The sequence below is a fragment of the Prionailurus bengalensis genome, chromosome B1 (genome assembly GCF_016509475.1).
Source record: "Prionailurus bengalensis isolate Pbe53 chromosome B1, Fcat_Pben_1.1_paternal_pri, whole genome shotgun sequence".
NCBI classification, from domain to species: Eukaryota; Metazoa; Chordata; class Mammalia; order Carnivora; family Felidae; genus Prionailurus; species Prionailurus bengalensis.
Genome location: NC_057344.1, coordinates 16,529,764 through 16,554,834, shown reverse-complemented (window position 1 = coordinate 16,554,834; position 25,071 = coordinate 16,529,764). Strand labels below are relative to the sequence as shown.

Below are 25,071 nucleotides of genomic sequence, written 5' to 3'. Positions count from 1 at the left end.
ACACAGAGACAGCAAGATGGCATTACAGACATTCCCCCCTCATCCTCAGGGGACACCATCCCAGACCTCCCGTGGATGCCTGAAACCGCAGACAGTCCCCAGCCTTATATATACGATATTTTTCCCTATATGTACACATCTATGATAAAGTTTCATTTCTAAATGAGGCACAGAAAGAAATTAACAACAGTAATAAAATAGAACAGTTCTAACAACATATTGTAATAAAGGTATGTGAATGTGGTCTCTCTCTCTCTCTCTCTCTCTCTCTCTCTCTCTCTCTCTCAAAATATCTTATTGTCCTGCACTCACCCTTCTGGGGCTGAGGTGAGATGAGAAAATGCCCACCCGACGAGACGAAGTGAGGAGAATGACGCAGGCCTGTGACGTCACATTAGGCGACTATTGACCAGAGGCTACGTCACAAGGAGGGACACCTGCTTCCAGAAGGCGGTGGACCCTGTAACTGAATTGAGGGAAAGCAACACACAGATAAGGAGGGGGCGGAGCTACAGTAGTTACAGCTGTTTGAAATTACTTCTGTGCAAATTTTAGTTTACAAGTTCTGGGTGCTGACGAGATAGAAAAGAGCCTAAAGCAAATTTCAATAGGGAGAGAGAAACATTAAGTTTGCCCAACCTGCCGTTATTCTGCACTCCGTCAGCTCAGTGTATTGGTCAAAGTCAAGTATAGACCAACTGTAGCGTCAGAGGCTAGCTAGCAGACCGGTCTCCTTCTGAGACCCTGCTCAGAAATATCCTACACTCCAATCTGCTGGCTCCTCCGATGATTTGGAACACTATCCTGGAAAGAAATTGAAGACAAATCGTTCAAATGCATGTGTTAATTGTGTAAGGCAGTACCTCATTATTCAAAATCTTAACAAAACTAAAGGAAATGAAATGTAACATAGGAAATCAGCCACGCCTACAACTAAGTAGGGAAACCTGTTACCACCAGGAAAGTAACCTTTTCATTATACCTAGGAGAGGTGGCAGCTGTTCGGTCACATTTACAGGATTGAAAATTCAGATCCTGAGTAGTGGTGGTGACTCCAAATTTCACGGACTTAGGTCAGCACTGTTTGCAATCAATGCCCATGATCAGAGTCCAAGGTCTGATCATGATGTCTGTCTAGTTTCACATGAGAATACAACAAAGGCAAATAATGGTGTTTAGTATGAACATGTGGCGATATTAATTTATGTAATGCTGAAATAGAATGAAAGGGGAGCAATTAGCAAGTGATGATTATAGTTTCTATTGTTCAAGTTATAAAGCACTGACTTGTTCCACTCTTTAATTTTCTTTTGTGCTCCCGTCCACAACGGCTAGGTTTCCACAGCCGCCTAAGGGCTAAAGTGGATAAAGCTGCCTAAGTGGTAAAAGTTGGTAAAGTTGACTACCTGTCTGGATTTCCTAAGGGAAAAAAAATATATTGACTTTAGTCATCTGTAATATTCATCCTTTCCCCTAACTACCCTGTGTGGGGCCACAAGCTGCCATTGTGCAGATGGGATCTCTGTAGGCTCCACCCCATGACTGAATTTCCTGACTCTGAATCACATTCTCCCCATAATGGTCCTGGTTTTCTGAGCTTACATTCTCATGGTGGGAAAGAGATAATAAACATGTAAGGTGAGAGATGGTGAGAAGTGCTCTGAAGAAAAAAAACTTTCGAAGGGTAAAGGAAATACTGAGGCGGGCATTATATATATGGGCGGGGGGGGGGCGGTTATGGCAGGTGTCTCTGAGAAAGTGGCATTTGAGCACAGACCTGGAGAACCAAAGGGATTCATAGAGGCAGGGTCCCAAGCAGTGGCAGAAACTGTGGGATCGCTGTGGGCTTGGCATGTCCCAGAAGCGGTGAGATGGTCAGCAAGTCTGGGGCGGGGGAGCATGGAGGGTGGGTGGTAGCAATGAAGCCAGGGGTATCATGAGGGCCCAGGGCATGGAGAACCCTGCAGACCATGGTAAGGATGGGAGATGGGAAGCCATGGAAGGGTTTTGAACAGGTGGGTGAGTGCTCGCTCTCAGATTTTGGAGACTTCATTCTCAGTCCTTAGGGAATAGAGTGTGAGTGGACGAAGGGAGACCACTTGTAAGGCTACTGGAATAGTTCAGACTTAAATTCAGGTTGAAGGTGTTAGTGGAGAAGGTGATGAGGAGGATTTGGATTCTGGATACAGTCTGAAGGCAGAGATAGTAGGATTTGCTCGTAAATGCAAGAGAAAAACAAGCTGTATCCTGTCGCTTGGCTATAGGTTGGCCTGGGCAACAGAAATGGTGATGTTTGCAGAGAAGTGACATGCTGCAGGAAAGGGTAGGAGAGGGGGCAGTGGAGGGGCCAGGGTGACTGAAGGGCCCCCGGTGGACACTGGCCACGTCCAAGTGTGGGTAGGCAGTTCACATTCCAAGTCTGGAATTTGGAGGACAGGTCAGGACTTGAGAGAGAAATGTAGGGATCTTCAAATAGCTCTAATTTAGGTTCTATAGCCCCTCCTTCAAGCATATTCATATCTTACTCTGTGACTGCCTTAAGTACGGTCACCTGAACCCCAAATAAGTTTGGGAACTTTGCTTACATTCTTATGGTGGAAAAGAGATAATAAACACATAAGAGAGAGATGGTAAGAAGTGCTCCAGAGTGTAGATCCAGTTGTGTTCAAAAAAAATAATAATAATGCAAAGAGATGATGGGAGGGGAAAACACGGAGAGGGTGGGAGGAGCCCAAAGACAGGCTTCCCTGGCTCTGCAATTTCTGTAGGGTTTTTTGTCCCTCAGAACTCACTTGGGTGATGCCGTACGGCAAGAGTCCGTGTGAACTGAAACACTGGTGAGACCTATAACGTTCTACAAATTTCTCTAGTCAAACTTGAGAAACTAAACACCTATACTAAAAAGTTGGCTAGATCAGTTACGCAATTCGATCTTAATTGTAGAAGGTATCAAACCGGTGTTAACATAATCCCAAATATCTAATTAGTAGGATCCTTATTATGTTTTGGATATATTGATTTGCAATTCGCTAATGGAGCGAGGACTCGGTCTGGGGCCTCTCGAAGGCCTAGCAACGTTCACCCAAAGAACTTGGTTTCTCTGTGCCCCACCGGGCAGCACGGTCTACACACATCTCCATTAGCAGTGTGTCCCCTGGTGTCCCAAACAGTATGGGCAGCAGACTGGCCAGTGCTCACGTCGGCCAATAGCAGCCACCGCTAACACACAACTCAAGTTCCTCACCTGGAAAAATGGGGGCTGTGTAAAGCAGCTGTATAACGTGCACAGAACACAAAGAGAAAAAGAAAAAACGATTCAGTGTGGGACACTAACAAGCATAATACAAGTAGAGGCATCGTGCCATAATGTGGGAAAGAACTTAAGTGGTAAATGCAGCAGAAAGCATATTCAACCCATCTTGAAAATTTGGGGTAAATACGGGGCGCCTGGGTGGCTTGGTCGGTTAAGCGTCCGACTTCGGCTCAGGTCATGATCTCACGGTCCGTGAGTTCGAGCCCCGCGTCAGGCTCTGTGCTGACGGCTTAGACTCTGGAGCCTGTTTCCGATTCTATGTCTCCCTCTCTCTCTGCCCCTCCCCTGTTCATGCTCTGTCTCCCTCTGTCTCAAAAATAAATAAACGTTAAAAAAAAAATTTTTTTTAAAAAAAGAAAATTTGGGGTAAATAAATGTTTTCACTCTTATGTGGATCCTGAGAAACTTAACAGAAGACCATGGGGGAGGGGAAGAAAAAAAAAAAAGAGAGGGAGGGAGCCAAACCATAAGAGACTCTTAAAAACGGAAAATAAACTGAGGGTTGATGGGGGGTGGGAGGGAGGGGAGGGTGGGTGATGGGCATGGAGGAGGGCACCTGTTGGGATGAGCACTGGGTGTTGTTTGGAAACCAATCTGATGATAAATTTCATATTAAATAAATACATAAATACATAAATAAATAAATAATAAATAAAATACAGATCTAAACCTATCTATATTTTAGATCTAAAATAAAAAAAAATACTCAGACACTCCATGAGCAATAGAAAAAATCCTTTTTTGCCTATTTAACCAGAAATGACAGAAGTAATGAGTCTGAACTCTTTTTTTTTTTTTTTTTTCAACGTTTATTTATTTTGGGGACAGAGAGAGACACAGCATGAATGGGGGAGGGGCAGAGAGAGAGGGAGACACAGAATCGGAAACAGGCTCCAGGCTCTGAGCCATCAGCCCAGAGGCTGACGCGGGGCTCGAACTCGCGGACCGTGAGATCGCGACCCGGCTGAAGTCGGCCGCTTAACCGACTGCGCCACCCAGGTGCCCCGAGTCTGAACTCTTCATTGGACCACTCACATGTTGCTGTCTTACAACTCAGGATGAGGAATAATAATGCCTCCAGAAGCCTGAGGGATTGCTCTGTGGCTTCTAGTTTAGGTTTTAGGATCTCTGGGTTAACGAGAGTTTTGTGGAAGCAAAGCTAAAAAAAAACATCATGGTGACTTTGAGTCCTGGGAACCAGAATCACAGCATGCTAGAGTCGATAGAGAAAGGTCTAGCCCCACTCGTTTTACAGATGAGGCAACTGAAGCCAAAAACTTTAAGTGACTTTGTCTCTCCCCCCTCAAGGTACTTAAAAATGTAGCTAGAAAGGCAGTGCATCTAAAAAGTTAAATAAAACGGCAATCACATCAGAATGCTGCGTGAGTTTGTATCTCAGCGTATATTTCACACGAATGGCTCATGTGGTAAGGCTCCAGAAATACAGGCAAGGCTGTGGGTGATTGAGCCAGGGTGCTGGGCGATAGAGAGCTTGAGGTAAACTTTGAAAACAAGTTTCAACAAGGTAATCCAAGGCGTTAAAGGGAGCATGAATGTTTACACCAGGGAATAAGTAGGTCAATTTTTCTGCCACGCACAGGGCTATCTTCTCTCAAATGCAAGTGTGTGGGTATGCTGCAATTTACTTATATGCTTGTTTTCACTGTAGTTTTATCAACGTTTATTTATTTTTGGGACAGAGAGAGACAGAGCATGAATGGGGGAGGGGCAGAGAGAGAGGGAGACACAGAATCGGAAACAGGCTCCAGGCTCTGAGCCATCAGCCCAGAGCCTGACGCGGGGCTGGAACTCACGGACCGCGAGATCGTGACCTGGCTGAAGTCGGACGCTTAACGGACTGCGCCACCCAGGTGCCCCTCACTGTAGTTTTAAAGTAACAAAAATGCTTCACAAACCCTTAGAACACTGGAGAAAAAAAGTCGCTAGTAATTATCCTGACCCTAATACCAAAGATTAGTCTTTCTTTGAAACCTCCCATTTGGTTTTAACAAAATGTAAGCTCCCTTGTTGTCAACTTAGTGCCCTTTTTAAAAATAAAAATTAAAAACTGCTGGAGAGCTCTTTGGTTCACAAGAACTGAATTGAAATTTTTGACAAATGGTACAGGAGGAATTCAAGTATCTATGTAATCAGCGTTGACTTTTATGTGTTGATACATATTGGAAAATCTGCCTGGAGAGAAAGAGAAAAGGGAGAGAGAGATATATACATCTACACGCACACAGAAGCCAATACAGATATAGCTAAAGATGGGAAATCCAGAAATAATGTTCTAATTCAGAGTATGTAAAAGCAATGATAAAGATAATATTAAAATGTCTCGAAAATATTTGTATCTTTGAAAGATGCTCACTTTTCAAAGATGACTGGTTGTGGGGCCTCTTCCCCCTTTGCCTTCATGATTTGAAGGTCGTCAAAACCACATGTTTCTTCCTCCTTTCTTTTTCATTAACACGACCGGGAAAGCACTGGGCCAGGAGAGAGCTGGAAGCGGGAGTCATGGAGGGTGGAGAAAATGGGCAAGATAATTCCAGGAAGAGCTCAAAATAGCTAATTAGTCTTTTGCCAAATGTATATGAAGTAATTTACTTTTTATAAGGTTCGTTCGGCTGAATTAAATGATTTCATTTTTGAATGTTCCTGTGATTATAACAAAAATATGACTCATCCAACTGATGGCTCATTCTTCTTCCTCTTGAGACTAAACCTTCAGAATCAGGATGAACAAGAAATAAATGGAGCCACGAAGGGTGGCCCTGATGATGGCTTCGGTGCTCACAAAATAAACAAATGCCGTCTGTGCTTCCTGTCTTTATATTTTACCTGTATCTATGACAATAGGGTTTCTGGACTAAATGTTTTGACTACGAGTGGTTAGGTAGTAACAAATAGAAACCTTAGGAATGACATGACCGATGTTTGCCACAACTTCCGTACGTTTTTGAGGGTGCTGCTTTACTGACTGATGAGCGTTTTTGCTCTTGATCTAAGAGCGTCTCTTCCCCTGAAAATTAAGAATCCAAGTCACCTCTGCCTTAAACTCATTATCTGATCATGTGAGAGCCCCCCAGGGCCCAGATTGTGCCCTTAGCACAAAGACATAGAAAAAGCTGGTGCTCCTTCAAAGGGAATGAAGATAGGCCTGGAGCATGGTAGGACTGTGATCTGGAATGATGCGCTCGGGGATGTCTGCAGGAAATGCCTCAGAGAAGTGCCACCACTGGTGTGGAGGTGTATCTGCAGCATCGAATATCCTAGGGGCACTTGGCTGGCTCGAGAATGTGCAGCTTTTCATCTTGGGGTAGTGAGTTCAAGCCCCCGTGTTGGGTGTAGAGATTACTTAAAAAAACAGAAACAAAAACAAAAACAGCACAGTGATCCTCTCCTTGAAACAGTTTCACAAAGAAGCTTATGCCTATGATAAAAAAAAATATACAAGGAAGTTTATACGCACTATGTTTTAGGGTAGTTATAATATGCACGAGAATTTTCAGTATTGCTCATTACAGGTTATGCTACACATTGATGGATCCAAATTATAGTGGTCCTGGACTGAAATTTTGGTCAATACCTAAGTTACATATTTATAAACTGCTGTAATCCTTCAGATTCTTAGATCTAAGAAAGACATTCTAGTGCAGTGTTTAAGAACATAAATTCTGGGGGGCGCCTGGGTGGCGCAGTCGGTTAAGCGTCCGACTTCAGCCAGGTCACGATCTCGCGGTCGGTGAGTTCGAGCCCCGCATCAGGCTCTAGGCTGACGGCTCAGAGCCTGGAGCCTGCTTCCGATTCTGTGTCTCCCTCTCTCTCTGCCCCTCCCCCGTTCATGCTCTGTCTCTCTCTGTCCCAAAAAAATAAATAAGCGTTGAAAAAAAAAAATTAAAAAAAAAAAAAAAAAGAACATAAATTCTGAAGCCAAACCGCCTGGATTCCCAAGCTTGACTCTGCTACTTAATTGCTGTGTGATCTTGTGCAAGTTTCTTAACTTCTCTGAGTTTTCATTTTTTTTTTAAATCAGTAAAATAACAACAGTATTTTCCTCATCTGGCTGTTGTGAGCCTCAAGTGAATTAATATATATGTAAATACACTTAGAATAGTTCCTGGCACACAGAAAGCACTTAAAAGCTATTATTACCATGTAAGTTCTCTGGCAAGCAATTAATAAGCAAAGCAATAAGAAACATGTACATAAATATTCATAGCAGCACTATTCAGAATAGCAAAACAGCAAAATCTAGCAGCAACCCAAATGTCCTGAACAAGAAAGTCAATATGCAAACTGGTATATTCACACAATAGAATATTATACAGGAGGCACAATGAGCACACTATAGGAACAGGCAACAATAAAGATGAATTTTAGCAATACAATTATATCCAGCATGATGACATCATTATAAAGATAAAAACAACTAAAATAAAGAGAGGATGCATACGTTCAAGGAAACTCATAAAAAGGAAAGCAAGAGAATGACCCACATGGAATTCAGAATGACCGCTACTTGAGGTATGGGGAAATGAAAGAGGAAACAGTGGCCCAGACCATCTGGTTAGATGCAGGTTCCTATCCAAGTCTATCTCTTGCTTTAGACGGCAGGTGTGTAGGTATTCAGGGGGAAGGGAGGAAGAGAGAGAAGAGACACATGGACCTATGATAAGGCTTTGTCATGAACCAAGAATCACAATTTATCCAGTTATGTATCCTTGAGACACGCCCCCCCAAAGTAACGACAATCATTGTCCATTGTTAGAATCAATCCCAGGGATGTTATATTACAAATAATTAAAAGATAACACAGGTGAGGGATTGTTCGTATGTGTTGATCCATTTTGGCTGGGAAAAGCAGTAGTAAGATAGATATAAACACCATATGTTCTGAGGATTTTTCTAAAATAAATAATGTTATTAGTCTTCTTCTCTTGGAAAAACAAAATGACAGGTCATGTGACTGTTTAGGGTGCAGACAGTGAAGACACGTTTGTTTAAAATGCATGATATAAACTGGTGATTTGGTATTGGTTAAATCAGTGTGGCAAGCATAGCACATTCATTACTAGTATCGATACTCCGGGATTCCAAAAACCTTCTTAAATACATTTCACATTTCAAACAAAACCATCCTGCCAGCCACCAAAACGGGCTCCACCGACCTCGACATTTGCCAGTGATTTTCAGGAATGAGTGTGGATTTGTTAGCCTGATACCTCTAAATCATTCAAAGAGTCGTGAAGTGACATATTCCAGAAGAGGCACCATTACATGCAGATAAGAAAAACTTAGAAAGGTCATAGATAATCTAGTAAAAATGAAGGCAGGGACTGTAATGGGCAATTGAGGGCAATTGTCAAGCTTCTTTGCACGGTCTCTCTCCCTGACAAACTGCTTTATAATGGCAATCATTCCTTCATGGCCACAAGTGAGGATACCTTCATTGTATGTATATTTACCGAGCAAATTCTACCGCCCAGATATCATTAGGGGTGGAAGGGATGGCAGAGAAGAAGCTAAGAAAAGCCCCCACGATTAGTGTCTGCTTATGGAATATGCAATACTAAACTTTAAGTACCTGAGTAATGAATATGTCCTGTATTACAGTTATTCATCTCATTGCATGTGTTCCTAAAGAGTTTTTGCTCAGACAAGAATAGTCTTTGTCTCGCTAGGTAAGAAATCTGACCAAAAGTGATATGGTTATTTCTTTGAAGCTTAAACATTCGCCGTCTTTGAAGTAGTCATACACTGAACCAAGAGGATCGAAGTATCTGGAAACAAGTGGCCTGTGAGAATTGGGCAGGGAAAACAGACTGTGTGTGTGTGTGTGTGTGTGTGTGTGTGTGTTACTCTTTCTCCCACTTTTATCTGCCCCTACATATTTACTACTGGAAGATCATCCATTTCGGGTTCACTGCTGCCATGGGGACATGAAGCCATAATATTAGTCTCTATATCACCATTAGCTGGTCATGTGCTCCCATCTCCCCTACTCTGGGTATTAAACTGTCACTGTGCTTAGCCTGGATTTGGCCTGTATAAAATCCAAAAAACTAAAAATGCTTATCATCTCACACGTAAATCTCTTGGCCAAACGAACCGAGGGGCTTAGACGTATTTTGTCCTTTCTAGAGCTGAATGTCTCTTGTTTTACTTCTCAAAACACAGAGAGTTAAGGGAGAAAGAAATGACACGAGTAAACACTAAGTTCTAGTTATACAGTGACTGGCTTCCAATTTTTTGATTAATGGATTAACGAATTAAATAAAGAATAGTTAGTGCCATTGCTTGAGATAGGGAATGATGGAAAATGGGATGAGGTTTGGAGAGGGGAGAATATCGTGAACCCAGTATGAAGTGGGGAATAAATATAAAGTATATTTGAACTGTATCTTAAACGTACAATTTGGAAATTGTGATAATTGGATGAGGGTCTAGGCTGTCATTTACCTTTTGCGATATTAAAGCTAGGTTCTTTTTTCAAAGTGTATTTATTTTGAGAGAGAGTACAGGAGGGGCAGAGAGAGAGGGAGAGATAGAGAATCCCAAGCAGACTCCACACTGTCAGTGCAGAGCCTGATGCAGGGCTCGAACTCACAAACCATGAGATCACCACCTGAGCCAAAACCAAAAGTCGGACGCTTGATCAACGGAGCCACCCAAGTGCCCCTAAAAGCTAGGATCTTAAACAAAATGCGAGCATAAATCCTTAGGCTTTTTTGAAACTTTTTTGAAACACTTACTACATGTGAATTGACATTGTGTGTACAAATCATTCTTATGCGTTCATTAAAATAGGACCCTAAACGACCCAGTCTGGACATTATTTCCTGGACCTAGAGTTAATCTATATTTTTAAAGGAAAATAAATTGTTTCTTCACAACCATTCCACAATTCACCCTTCTCCCTAATTCAGATGGTCTTTCTCAATCACTCCAAATTAATGATACATTCATCACATAGTTTTACAAATAGCCAAGCATATTAAATCATATCAGGTAAACATTCTAATTCCAAAACTTCTGAAAAGGGGAGCAGGCTGACCAAAATTTTTGTGGCTCATAAGACTTTGGCAATTTGTTTGTGGGCCTGATACCTAACTTTTTCAACAGTAAGCAAAGCCTGGAGCAGTAATCATCCACGTGAAAAGTAACTTCAAATGTCACAGTACCTCCCATGCTATGGCAATTTAGCAAGTGATGATGTGACTGATTGAGCCAGAAGGAAAATGTAATGAAATTATTGGTTTGGAACACAACGTGCTTAAGATCTCTCAGCCTTTTGTCTCTTCAAAGGTCAATAGACAACTCTTTGAAATACGAGACATGCAAAAGAATGTTAACATTTGCAATGTGAACCTGCATTCACCACTTCTCTGCTTTGAAGGATTTCTCGCCCACAAACGCTAATAGAAAACAAAATGATCAATGAATCTTGCCACCCCCCCCCAATGTCTCTACCAACACCACACCACCCATGATGAGAAAAGACTTTACAAAGGTGATGATAATTTATTGACTGAAGTTTACTTTTAGGCAAATCGTTTTGGTATCGGTTTATAAAATGGATGTGATTTTAGGCAAGATGAAATCCTAAAATTGATCATCTCAGTTGAAGGGTTTTTGAGTTAATAGGGAAGACGATAATGTTATAGAGAGGGAATCCCATAGATCTTGTTTCTGGAGTTAAGTAACCTAGGTAGCTAAGAGGGAGACAGATTTGGATAATGGCTTTGACTTGGATTAATACGTGTCCATCTCATCCTGATGCTATTAGAAACACAGATCTTTGGGACACCTGGGTGGCTCATTCGGTTGAGCACCTGACTCTGATTTCCACTCAGGTCATAATCTCACAGTTCGTAAGTCTGAGTCCCACATCAGGCTCTGCACTGACAGTGCAGAGCCTCCTTGGGATTCTCTCTCTCTCTCACTCTCTGTCCTCCCCTGCTCATGTACTCTCTCTCTCTCTCTCTCTCTCTCAAAATAAATAAATAAAAAGAAAAAAGAAATACGGTTCTTTAAAAGTCTCCTTCTGAATTTTAATATATAAATGAGTCATTAAAATATTGACCTCTGGGGCGTCGGGGTGGCTTAGTCAGTTGAGCGGCTGACTTCTGCTTAGGTCATGATCTCGTGGTCCGTGGGTTCGAGCCCCACATCTGGCTCTATGCTGACAGCTCAGAGCCTGGAGCCTGCTTCAGATTCTGTGTCTCCTTCTCTCTCTGCCCCTCCCCCACTCATACTCTGTCTCTCTCAAAAAATAAACATTAAAAAAAAGTTTTTAAATATATTGACTTCCAGTTAGATTCTGCTTAGTATCATATATAATCTTGTTGATAAGAATATTGGTTTGTATGTGAAAGCTCAATAAATATTTGTCAACCAAATATACGCTTCTTGGATTTAGGAAAATTTCAGATCATAAAAGGACCTTATGTGCTTTCGAATTTTAAAACAAGTCTTTCGTTTTATAAACAAAAAAGCTCAGGCTCAAAGGAGTGTGGTGGTTTGCCCAAGCACACATTCACACATAAGACTTAATATTGATACTCACTTTAGAATATAATGGAATGTTAAAAGCAAGTACCTGAAAGTTCCCTAAAATCTGGGTTGTTGAATCCTGATTCTGCCGCTTACCAGCTGTTGATGAGTGTATATGTATATTTCTGAAGTTGCCACTCCTACAAGAAAGTTACTAACTTTGAGCCTATCTCTTGTTTTTGTTCCCTCCCCATAGGAGCTATTTTTTTTAAAAATCGACATATAACTGACTTACAACATTGTATAAGTTTAAGGTGTATAATAGATTTATAGATTTATATATTGCAATATGATGACCTACATTTTCTTATCCTTAACTCCGACACAGGAACTCAGCCAACATGCAAACAATAATGAGTTCACATTAGAAATTTTCTATGTACTATAGAAAAGTGATCCCTCTCCTCAAATACATTTGATGAATCGGTATCATGGCACAAGGTCACAACTCAGTTTCTAGATTTCCATTACCAAACGCTGCAACAGAAATGAGGCAGTGCATTTGCTCCCCATTAAAAAAGAAGAAATGATACTGAAGTCAGTGAGTATCAGATTTTTGTATGGGGATGTCCACACAGACACAGCCTCCACCTGTGGATCTGAAGTAGAACAGTGCAGTCCGTGTGAACAGAAAGCCCAGCCTGGGTCTTTACATTCAAGACTCCATGCCATTGCTTCACCTCGGGGTGAAACCAGCCTGCCCTGCAACAGCTTATGTCCTCATGCCGTTGGGAACTCAAGATGAAATCTTTTCTGCTTTTCAAAGAGCAGTGGAGATCCAGGGCAGATGGAAAAAAGTGGAGCACTTGTTTCCATAGATAAAGGGGCTGGGAGGGGTGGGGGGGGGGTGGACAGAAGACTGATAAAGAGTAGATCGAATAAGGTTTAACCACATATGTTGAAATATACCCAACAAACATCTTAAAGAACATTCCAACCATTTTGGGATTTAGCCACCATGTCAAATAAGTAAGGATATTATAAAATGACAAAATCTTAGTTCAAATAAGTTTCAGCGTTCTCCAATGTATAATTTAAGTATAAATTTGTATTTTGTTTTCTTTGCCTATTTTAGGTAGATTGAGTGCAAGTTTTAGCTTTAAATAGTGGCAGGGTATGAAGGACTATATTAGGTATAAAAAAGGAAGAATGCTGGGGACATGGGAGTTGGGTAAGAACTAGAAGTGACGTCATTTGGGTGGGCATTTTGCTGAACAAAAGGGCAATAGATACCAACCCCTGTTTTGCTGTATAATTCAGAAATCGTAAAGCTTTTAGTTTTAGCATGGGCTCATTTACTTTCTTTCCAATGGGAGTTATAAACCAGATTGTTAAAAACCCAGCAATTTGGATATCATGTTTCTTAAATTCAGGTACATCTTAAGGGAATACCAAAACTTCTAGTTGGAACTGTTAGGCATCTGTCTGCCCGTCAATGCAAAGCATAAATGTGGATTATTTGAGAGCATTAACCCTGAAAGCCACTGAGATGATTTCCCTGAGATGAAAGAAACAAAAATGGCAACAACGACGAAAACAATGGATATGCCAATAATTTTTCTTACTGCTGCTAACACTCACCTGGTAGCTCATTATGTTGTTTCTACCAAATCACTCAGTGGCCTCATCTAGCCTCCCTTCAGCAGTCAGTGAGAGCCTCCAAAGTCTGCTTACACGTTCACATCCATGACAGGCTAGTTCATGGACAAACACAAGAAGAGGGCATTTTTAAATCGGGGTAACGAGGCCCTAACACAGCTGTAAAAGTGGAACACATCCTTCTTGATTTATACAATAACCACTATTCCCTTATATGTCAATTTAATTATATTTTCCAACAACTATGTTGCTCTTAGTTCATAGTCTGGTAAAGCCCCTAGACTTACTTCAGATAAAGTGACGTGGTTTAGCCAAACTGCAGGACCACAGAGATGTCATGAAGAAGTTTGCCAAATTTCTTGCCAAAATCTAGCAAGCCATTCTTGTGCGCCAATGAATAGCAATATGAAAATGATGATGATGATGATGATGATGATTATACACTAATTTATCAAAAGTAAATAATCTTCACAATAAAAGATAACTATCGTTATTACCTATTTTCACTAGATCCAAATGAATAATGTCACAAACTCTCCACTGTTGAAAAAAATTCCAGAAATGTCGAATTTTAATAAACGCAAGCTTTCCCGCATTTTCTCCATTGGCCCATTATTATCTTCCATGGGTTTTTAAAGAACAAATTGAAGGGGCACCTGGGTGGCTCAGTTGGTTAAGCCTCTGACTTCCTCTCAGGTGGTCATCTCCCTGTCCACGGTGTCGAGCCCCGCGTCGGGCTCTGTGCTGAGGGCTCGGAGCCTGGAGCCTGCTTCGGATTCTGTGCCTTCCTCTCTCTCTGCCCCTTCCCCGCTCACACTCTGTCTCTCTCAAAAATAAACATTAAAAAAAAATAATTGAAGCAAATTTCTGCCACCACCCCCCAAGATTTTTTCCCCAAATTTCACATAGCAAATAGAGTTTCACCATTTGATATCTGAGACTCATACAAACACAGGTTTATAATAATACTGGCAGTGTACTCTCAATAATACGGTCGAAGTGTACTTTGACATCGCTAAGCTATAGAAGCATTATTTCCGGTGTTTCCGGAACCCCGTGTGTTCAATCAGAAGAAACACGTAACTTTCCTTCACAGTCAATTAACAATAAGCAGGATTATTTAACGGTAGTCACTTCATAAAATAACATTGCCATGGAAATACATTCGAATAAACATACTTATTAACTTCAGATTGCGAGGTTTTCTGAAAATACAGCCATCTATAGCTATTGGTCTGGGCTTTAGCTAAACAAAGGTTTCCATTTCGACTACGGGAGTTGGGAGGAAGGAATCCTTGTCATAAACAGCCACTATTTGCATATTAGTATTAGAAAAATAAGTAGATAGCCTTCTGTCAAAAGCCCTTTTTTATTCATCAACCAGTTTAGCCTTCTGATATTTCATTCTTTCCTTTAAACCCTGCCACATATGATTGGGCACTTAAGCACTATGTTTAACGTTATGCGTTGTAATTCATTGTAATGTATCCAGGGGAATTATCTTGATTTCAGCTGACATTTCAAGACACCTTAAAGGGAGATGCATGGTCTTTCCTTATAGTCAGGGGAGCGAAGCCACATCTGAGTACTTTTGAGGGTATTTGACCTTGGAGCAGTCATTTTTCCTTACCTAAAATGTCTAATCTCCTGTGTCTCCCTCTCTCTGCCCCTCCCCCATTCGTGCTCTGTCTCAAAAATAAATAAACATTAAAAAAAAAAAAAGGGGGGCGCCTGGGTGGCTCAGTCGATTGAGCGTCCGACTTCAGCTCAGGTCACGATCTCACGGTTCGTGAGTTCGAGCCCCGCGTTGGGCTCTGGGCTGATGGCTCAGAGCCTGGAGCCTGTTTCTGATTCTGTGTCTCCCTCTCTCTCTGCCCCTCCCCCACTCGTGCTCTGTCTCTCTCTGTCTCAAAAATAAATAAACATTAAAAAAAATAATAAAAATAAATAAAATGTCTAATCTCAAAAATGAGTAGACTGATCTAAGATCCTTTTCCAAAGCTGGGATTTAAAAAATAAAACACACATAAAATGATACTTCTCTTCTCCTACCACAGCATTTAATGTTCACATCCATTAAATTCTAAGTATGAAACATGCAAAACTAGATTAGAGTTTTCTTTATATCAGATCATTTTGTGATATCAATGTATAAAAATTAAGATGGAAGTTCTGAAAATTGAAAGTAGGAGGAAACTTATTTAGCGAAGCTCATAGTTTTTTTCAACAGTTCTTTTATTACTTTATTTCTTTTACATGGCACAAAAGTGTTTATTAGCTTTTTTTTTTCATTTCAACTTTATTGGAGGTATGTATAATTGACATATAAAATTCTAAGACGCTTAAAGTGTACAATCATGGTAATTTGATATATTTATACATTGTGAAGGGATTCCTGCCATCTAGTTAACATAGCCATCACCTCACATATGTACACACACACACACACACACACACACCCTTTTATTTTTGGTGAGAACATTTAGGCTCTACTGTCTTAGCAAATTTTAAGTATACAATACAGTGTTATCAATTAGAGACACCGTGTTTTACATAATATCCTCAGATCCTATCCGTCTTATAACTTTTACCAACTTCTTATCTTCCCCATCCTCCAGCCCCTGGAAACTATTTTACACTCTCTGTTTCTATGAGTTCAATTTTTTTTTATAGGTTCCACATATAAATTATACCATGCAACACTTGTCTTTCTCTGTCTTATTTCACTTAGCGTAACGCCCTCAGAGCCATCCATGTTGCCTCAAGTGGCAGGATTTTCTTCTTTCTCATGGCTCAGTAATATTCCATTGTGTGTGTGTGTGCGCGCGCGCGCGTGTGTGTATACATATCACATCTTCTTTACCCATTCATCAGTTGATGGATGCTTAGGCTGTTTCCGTATCTTGGCTGTTGTGAATAACACTGAAATAGATATGGGAGTGCAGATACCTCTCCAATATCCTATTTTCATTTTCTTTTTTTTTTTTTTAATTTTTTTTTCAACGTTTATTTATTTTTGGGACAGAGAGAGACAGAGCATGAACGGGGGAGGGGCAGAGAGAGAGGGAAACACAGAACCGGAAACAGGCTCCAGGCTCTGAGCCATCAGCCCAGAGCCTGACGCGGGGCTCGAACTCCCGAACCGCGAGATCGTGACCTGGCTGAAGTCGGACGCTTAACCGACTGCGCCACCCAGGCGCCCCCCTATTTTCATTTTCTTTGGATACATACCCCAAGAGGGATTGCTGGATCTTATGGTAGGCCTATTTTTAATTTTTTGAGGAAGCTTCATACTGTTCTCCATAGTGGTTGCACCAGTTCATTCCCACCAACAGTGCCCGAGGGTACGCTTTTCTCAGCTTCCTCACCAGTACTTGATAGCTCTTGTCTTCCCGATGACAGTCACTCTAACAAGCAGGAGGAGTTAGGTCTTGGTTTTGAACTACATTTTCCCGATGATTAGTGATATTGAGAACTTTTACGTGTACTTGTTAGCCATGTGTTTGTCTTCTTTGGGAAAATGTCTATTCATTTCCTCTGCTCACTTTTTAATCAAATGTTGTTGTTGTTTTTGTTTGGTTTGGGGGGCTCTGTTTGTTTTGCAGTTGAGTTGTATGAGTTCTTTACATATTTCGGATATTAATCCCCTATCAGGCACATAATTTTCAAATATTTTCTCCCATTCTATAGGCTGCCTTTTCCTTTTGTTGGTTTCCTTTGCCGCGTAGAAGTTTTTATTTTTACTTTTGTAAAACGTTTATTTATTTTTTAAGTAATCTCTACACCCAACATGGGGTTCACATTCACAACCCAAGATCAAAAGTTTCATGCTCTTCCAACTGAGCCAGCCGGGCACCCCATTGGGCAGAAGTTTTTAGTTTGATGTACTTCCACTTGTTTATTTTTGCTTTTATTGCCTTGTTTTTATTGTCAAATCCAAAAACTCATCACCAAGTCCAATGTCAAGTAGCTTACACCCTATTTTCTTCTAGGATTGTTATGGTTTCGGGTCTTACCTTCAAGTCTTTAATCAATTTTGAGTTAATTTTTGTGTATGGTGTGAGAGAGGGGTCTAGTTTCATTCCTTTGCACTTAGCTTTCCAGTTTTCTCAAACCATTTATTGAAGACATTATCCTTTCCCCATTGAGTTTCTCGGCTCCTTTGTCAAATTAATTAACCACATATAAATGGGCTTATTCCTAACTTCTCTATTCTGTGTCATTGATCTATGTGTCTTTTTTTATGCTAACACGATACCGGTTTGATTACGGCTGGAAATCAGGAAGTACGATGACACCCACTTTGTTTCTTCTTTCTCAAGACTGTTTTGGGGTCTTTGGGGGTTCCACACAAATTTTGGGATTTTTTTGTTCCATTTCTGTGAAAAATGTGATTGGAATTCTGATAAAGATTACATAGAGCCTGTAGATTGCCTTAGGTAGCACGGACATTTTAACAATATTAATTCTTTCCAATCTGGAGTATAGTGTATCTTCCCATTTACTTGCGTGTTCTTCCATTTCTTTAATCGATGTCTTATAGTTTTCAGTGCACGGATTTTTCACTCCCTTCGTTACATTTATTCCTACGTAGTTTTTCTTTTAATGCAATTATAAATGTGATTGTTTTCTTAATTTTTCTTTCTGATGTTTCATTATTAGTGTATGGAAATACACTGGTTTTCCATATTGGTTTTGAATCCTGAAACCTTACTGAATTTGTTTATTAGTTCTAATATTTGGTGGAATTTGGTGGAATTTTTAGGGTTTTCTATATATAATATGTTATCCACAAATACAGACAGTTTTCCTTCTTCCAAATTAGAAAAGAAACAAATGATTCTTTTAAAAGATCAAAGACTTGCTGCTGAAAATAAAAATTTATGGTAGTCTGTATAATGGTGGAATGAAGGGGAGACACTTTCACTCACGGAAGTAAACAGAAATGGCTGTCATCAGGATGTTATCACTGTAATTTGTCACACAATTTTTTGTGTGACATGTTATGGACATCTCTTTCCTCTCACTGTCACCCTTGGGCTATAAGCTGCCAAAGGTAATGGAAAAAGGATTTATAAAAAGCTAATTGTTACAACCTTTAAGTGTCACTTTCCCTTAGGTTCACGAGCAATAACTTAGCTGGGCTAGGAAACAAGTGTTTGATTTAACTATTTCTGTAGTTAATAATAAACCATAGGTACTCATGATTTAATGTTTATTTGAGAGAGAGAGAGAGAGAGAGTGCATGCATGCATGCATGCACATGAATGAGGGTGAGCAGGGGAGGGGCAGAGAGAGAGAGAGAGAGAGAGAGAATGCCAATCAGGCTCCACGCTGACAGCATTGAGGCCCAACTCGGGGTTCAATCTCACGAACCCTGAGATCGTGGCTTGAGCCAAAATGAAGAGTTGGATGCTTAACCAACCGAGCCACCAGGCACCCCATCTGACTTCAATTTAAAGCAATAAAATAATGTCCTATATACTTTCAGGGAAGTCTAGATCATTTTGTCAAGACTCAGTCCAAGATAAAAGGTATGCCTCAAAGTACCTGAAATATCGGGGAACGAGAATGATGCCAATTTGGGGATGGTTTACTGCAGAGGGGACGGGGATAGGCTTGATCCTGCTGCTGTTGCTATTGTAGAAGAAGATCACGACATTCGTATAAATTGTTTAGATGACTGGAAATAGGTAGAATTGGATTTTGCATCTAGGTCTGCCTGACTCCGTAACCTATCCTTCCAACACTACTCAGTTCACCTGTAACACGTGTTCCTATATTCTATTAATTCCTCACTTGTCTCTTTGATAATGTGCCTGACTCATCAGATCCCCATTAGAAATCTGCTTTTTTTTTTCATTGGGAACCCATTTGGCTTTAGATTTACATAATAGAAACCAGTGGAATTTTTCTAGTACTTTTGAACAAATGACTTTGTTTTAGAGAAAAAAGGCATTCATTTTTAAGTATTTAGATGTAACCTATAAGCATCCTCAATATAAAAGTTAAAGATCCAATGAAGGTAGGACACTAGAGGAATATATTTAAATTAAATATTTATAAATAAATAAAATCACATGACCATGTAAGGTGAAAAGAAGTCAGCATTCTTTTATAATTAAAGAAGAGAGTGATTTACAGACTTTGAGGCTTTGGAAAACTCCAGAAAGAAAATTATTTACCAAGTGATTGACTTCTAACCAGTATAGTCTTCAGGAAAAATCTGTTACCAATTTTGACTAGCTTGCTTTGTAAAGTCTCAAAAGAAAGATTGCTAATTTCCATTTTAAACATGCTATTCCTCCTCAGGAAATTTTTCCAGGTATCAGGATATTTGATATAAAAGAATGTTTTGGTTAAATTTTGTTAAAAATATATTGTATATTCTTATAAAAATCATCAATGACCTCATGTTCTTTGTTCTTCACTATTCATGGTAATGATCTCTCCTTATTCCTAGAAATGATGTTGAATGTGTTCTTACCCCAGCGTTCGCATATAAATGCTGTGGATGATTTGGCTCTTGAATAATAAGGACTCATCTTCAGGCACCATTAGCTGGGGAACGTTGGGAGGAATTTTTAGTTATTGAAGGCTGAACATGGACAACCATGACCTTACTATCAACTGTGATGTCCGAGGAGCCTCTGAGTCAGTGTCATATACCAGCTGTCAATTCAGGGAACCCATTCAGAAAAGGGCTTGAGGTGGATTCTTATCTTTCTAAATGCAGAGACTGTAAAGGATAAAATAATCTACTTGGGGTATTTCCTGTGAAACTTTCAAAACAGCACATTGACAGAAAAGATAAATTGTAATCAACCTACATGAAGTCATTTGATTGCAATTGAAAAATAAAATCATTTGGCACTTAAGGATACTTCTAATCCTGGGGTGCCTGGGTGGCTCAGTCGGTTGAGCGTCCGACTTCCGCTTAGGTCATGATCTCGTGGTTCATGAGTTCCAGCCCTGCACTGGGCTCTGTGCTGCCAGCTCAGAGCCTGGAGCTTGCTTCGAATTCTGTGTCTCCCTCTCTCTCTGCCCCTCCCCTGCTCGTGCTCTGTCTCTCTGTCTCTGTCTCTCTCTCTCTCAAAAATAAATAAGCATTAAAAATAAGAATAACAATAATACTTGTAATCCCTTTTAAAAAGGGGGGGGAGGGTACCTGGGTGGCTCAGTCAGTTAAGCATCCCACTTTTGATCCGGGGTTGGGTCATGATCTCAAGGTTGGTGAGTTGGAGCCTTGCATCAGGCTTCGCGCGGACAGTGAGGATCCTGCTCAGGAATCTGTCTCTCCCTCTCTCTGCCCCTTTCCTGCTTGCACTTTCTCTCACTCTCTCAAAAATAAATTTATTAATTAATTAAAAACTTTAAAAAAAAATACTTCTAATCCTACCACTGCCAGGGAAAGAAAGACACAGAGCCAGACACGCATTGGCCACTCAATAGTTTATCCAAAGAGAATGGTACACATGATCCATTCCAAAGTTAATTCTGGTCAAAATCTGGTGCATAACCTCAGCATGCATCATTTGTATTCTAGTGTTTAAACTATGTCTCTAAAGAATCTAACATCCCTCAATGTTTTCCTACCACTTAGACTGTGCGTCCTTTCTTCTAAGTAACATCTGAATTGTAAATAGGTCAATTTCAAAATAACCCTAGCGATTATTGGATTAAAATTATTCTATGGAAAATATTTTGGGCAACTTCTCACATTAGCTGAACTAAAATTTAGTCCTATAGTTTTATAGATGTTCTTGGTGCTTGAATTTGGGTCTACAAAAATAAAATGACTTACACAGAATTCTTGGCCAAACTTGAGGAAAGGATTTTGCCTCTGCTTCTTTCAGAATAGGATACCTGATAAACAAGCGAATTCAAGGAGAATTACAAGATTATGAGCACAAAGTCATGTTGGTGTCTTAGCCCGAACAATCAAACATCTTCTTAGGACCCTCATTCAAAAGTTAAATTAGCCAATCTACTGTTATATGCCTGTTGGGAATAAAGATTGCTCTGATCCATAAGAAAAAAGGTGGACGTTAGATCATCAAAAGAAACTCAAGCAGAATTAAAAGATTACAGACACAAGGTCATTGATGAAGGTTTGGGGGGGGGGGGTGCAGTCCGTGGGGTCTAGAGCCAAAGGCCAAGAAAGAATTCTTGGGGACATATTTGGTGCAAAAAGGTGATTTTATTAAAGCACAGGGACAGGACCCGGTGGGCAGGAAGAGTTGCTCTGGGCTTGTGTGGAGTAACTCATTATATGCTCTTAGGTTGGGAGGGGGTCAGGGATAGAGTCGGTCTCTAAGGTATTCTGGAAGCACAGTTTCCAGGACCTTGAGGGACTAGCTGTTGCTAAGGAAATGCCATTTATTACCGTTTAATACAACCTCAGTCACGAGACCCTTTAGATCCCGGGGCCATAAACTTGGAGTATGATTGCCAGCCTATATGTTGGGGCAGTTGAGATAAAGGAAGTAGACTTACAGGATCCTGGAGGTTAGAATAATGTTAAGCTAAGGTTCTCTTTTGCCCCCGGCAAAGGGTCATCCTTGAGGCAGCTGAGCTTCTAGAGGGAGGTCACTCTGCCAGTTTCAAGGACGTGTCAATGGGCTGCAGGCATGTAAGGGAATTTAATATTTCATTTGCCTTTCCTACACTACCATGGCAAACACTTAAACCCCTTTCCTTTGTTTTTGGGTAGCCAGGAGTATCTGAGGAATATCACACATATTTCACCTGGGGCGGGGGGGAGGGGAGCCTGTATTTTGCCCTCAGCTTGCTCCACACTCCCTCATCAGTCACGTTTTTCCCAAGCATGAACAACAAACCCAATCTATTGCCAGATGCATATTGGGAAAGAAGGCTGCCGTGACCCACTCCAAAACAAATAGGTTGCTATATACAACTTAGTATACATATAAAGTTGTTTTTTACATAAAACTTTGGCAAGAACTGAACTTAAGTAAGTACAGCTCCCCACCACCTGTTGAAAATCATTTTGACACTAATGCACAGAGTTCTTTGCTCTGTGGGTTATTTGCTGAGGTTCAAGGTGGTCTGCATTTTATCATCAGTTTTCACTCTCTTGGCCCTGGTTCAATTCCAATTTAGGAGAATACTTGAAATACTGTCTCTCCTCGTAGCATGCAAACGCTCTAGGAATTTGATGCTTTCCAGAATAATCTATGCTTGTTCTGTAAATACAATCAAACACACTTTTCCAGGAAAGAACAGAAGAGATTAGATTTGCTTTAGCTTAAATTGTCTAAAGAGGGTTCTCAGTTGTGGACTTGTTAATGGGTTTAGTACAAATCATGGAAATTGAATCATGCATTTTTATTAGTCACCCAAGAAGCCTTTCGGTTTCAGGTTCTTCTGGAAAGCTCAATCACCCGTGGCTCTTCTTTTCACAACGTGGAAAATGTCTTGCCTGATCAGGAAGTTAGTCATTTTACATTTTGACATCTAAAACAATGAGAAGCCTAAAAACCTCACGAAATTACATTTATAAGCAACAGGATACATCACTTTAAAGATGAAAATCTCAAGGATTTGTGGCGCCTTTCTTTGTTCCTGCTCATCCTATTTTACTTTTTGAGTGGCAGATATTTTGTAAACATCTGCATTTGAATTCAAACAACAAATGTTGGCAATTAGTTCCCTAGCTTAGAGTGAAAACATTATTAATTTATATTGGCAGCTTTTGTATTCTGAGAGTGAACCTTCCTTGTGTTTGTTTTCTTTCCCGATCAGTAGTGTTCCAAGGCAAACACTAATCTTTGTCATTCAATTCAAAAACTAGGACAGGGGCGCCTGAGTGGCTCAGTTGGTTAAATGTCCAGCTTCAGCTCACGTCACGATCTCATGGTTTGTGGGTTCGAGCCCCGCATCGGGCTCTGTGCTGACAGCTCAGAGCCTGGAGCCTGTTTCAGATTCTGTGTCTCCTTCTCTCTCTGCCCCTCCCCTGCTCATGCTCTGCCTCTCTCTGTCTCTCAAAACTAAATAAATGTTAAAAAATAAATGAATAAATAAATAAAAACTTAGGACAGGTTTCAACATAAAGTGTTCTGAAAAGGAGTGATAAAGTACAATTTGGGAAATGTCTGTCCTTTACAGTCCTCATCTTCTGGAGACTGTTTATCCCTTCTTGTTTTAGCAGTTGCCTCTGACTTGGTCACAGACATCCCCTGAGGCTTTTCTTTTCCATTTATTTTATCCATTTAAGGTTAACATACTAAGAGTTTTGCTACCGAGAGATTAAAATAAATATGTTTGATGGAGCTTTCTCAAGGCTCCTGCACTGACCACTGCCTTCTTCCCTGACTTCTCTGGCGTCTCTTCAATACGGGCCATGTTGAGGCTACCGAGTAGAGCTCTTCGCAAAGGGCCACATTTGAAGGGGGGGACGGGGAGGGGGAGCACGTTCCTCGCGTTTGTGTGCACGGAAAACGAAGAGAGAAAATCCATCAGAGTGAAGTTTCCCTCGCTCACTTTTTAAAATCACTTGGCCTGTGAAATTTCACTGTAAAATTCACTGTAATATTTAGTCACTCAGTATTGGGCACGGCAGCTCCAGGCAAGAATAGGACACCCAACACGATCAGGTGACACAAAAACTACACAACTAGGATATTATCATCTGTATTGTTTTCAGTTTATAGTTCTAAAAAATGAGGTGGGGTGGAATATCATTACTGTGGTTTTATCCATTCTGTGTGTTTGCTGCTTTAGTATTTACCAAGTACCAAGGTATTCGGAAGTTAAGCTAATCATTAAAAAAGAAATCCTTGTTGGGGCTGCCTGGGTGGCTCAGTCAGTTGAGCCTCTGACTCTTGATTTAGGCTCAGGTCATGATCCCAGGGTCGTGGGATCCAGCCTGGCGTCAGGATCGGCACTGAGTGTGGAGTCTGGTTAAATATCTCTCTCTCTTTCCCTCTGCCCCTCTCCCAGGCTGGTGCTCTCATTCTCTCTCTCTCTCTCTCTCTCTCTCTCTCTCTCTCTCTCTCTCTCAACAAAAGGAAATATTTTTCCTCTTGGTTCATAATTAAGTCTCCTATGATTTAAGTGTGTTTTTTCCAGGCTATATATTTCACCATCTTCTCCCCGCCCCTCCAGGTCCTGGGAGAGAAGATACATATCATTGTACTTAGCTGGTGTTTGCATTTTGATTTTGTTCTTATAATTTCACAGTAGTGATGGACAAAACCGGGCTTTCTGGAAGAGGTGAACTTCAATGGCCGTATTGCAAGACAATGATAGCTGATGAACACAGCCAACCATATGAGGGCAGGAGAAATGGTCAGAAAGGAGGAGAAGGCAAGAACTCTGGCAGGGACAAGAAACACAGGGAGTTCATTTGGTGCTCTTTGCAGAGACTGAGGGAAAATGTATTTATCAAAAGTCTTTCTTGACAGATCATGACAGACTGCTTCATTTCAGCCTATCCCCACTTGTCCATAATGTCTAAATAAGTATTTTAAGTGATCAGATGAGAGAGTGCTGACGTACCTGGAAACCGAATATATGGGGGCTGGAAAAGTTTGTGTTCATCCAACTCAGGAGCAAAGGCAGGTTGGCTGGGGGTAAAC

At 40.7% G+C, this 25,071-nt stretch overlaps 1 protein-coding gene across 47 annotated transcripts in view; it reads left to right on the top strand.

Moving 5' to 3' along the window:
- The window catches only part of SORBS2 (sorbin and SH3 domain containing 2), a 355,465-nt gene that overhangs the window by 227,194 nt on the left and 103,200 nt on the right, over positions 1–25,071 (top strand). The window lies entirely within an intron of this gene.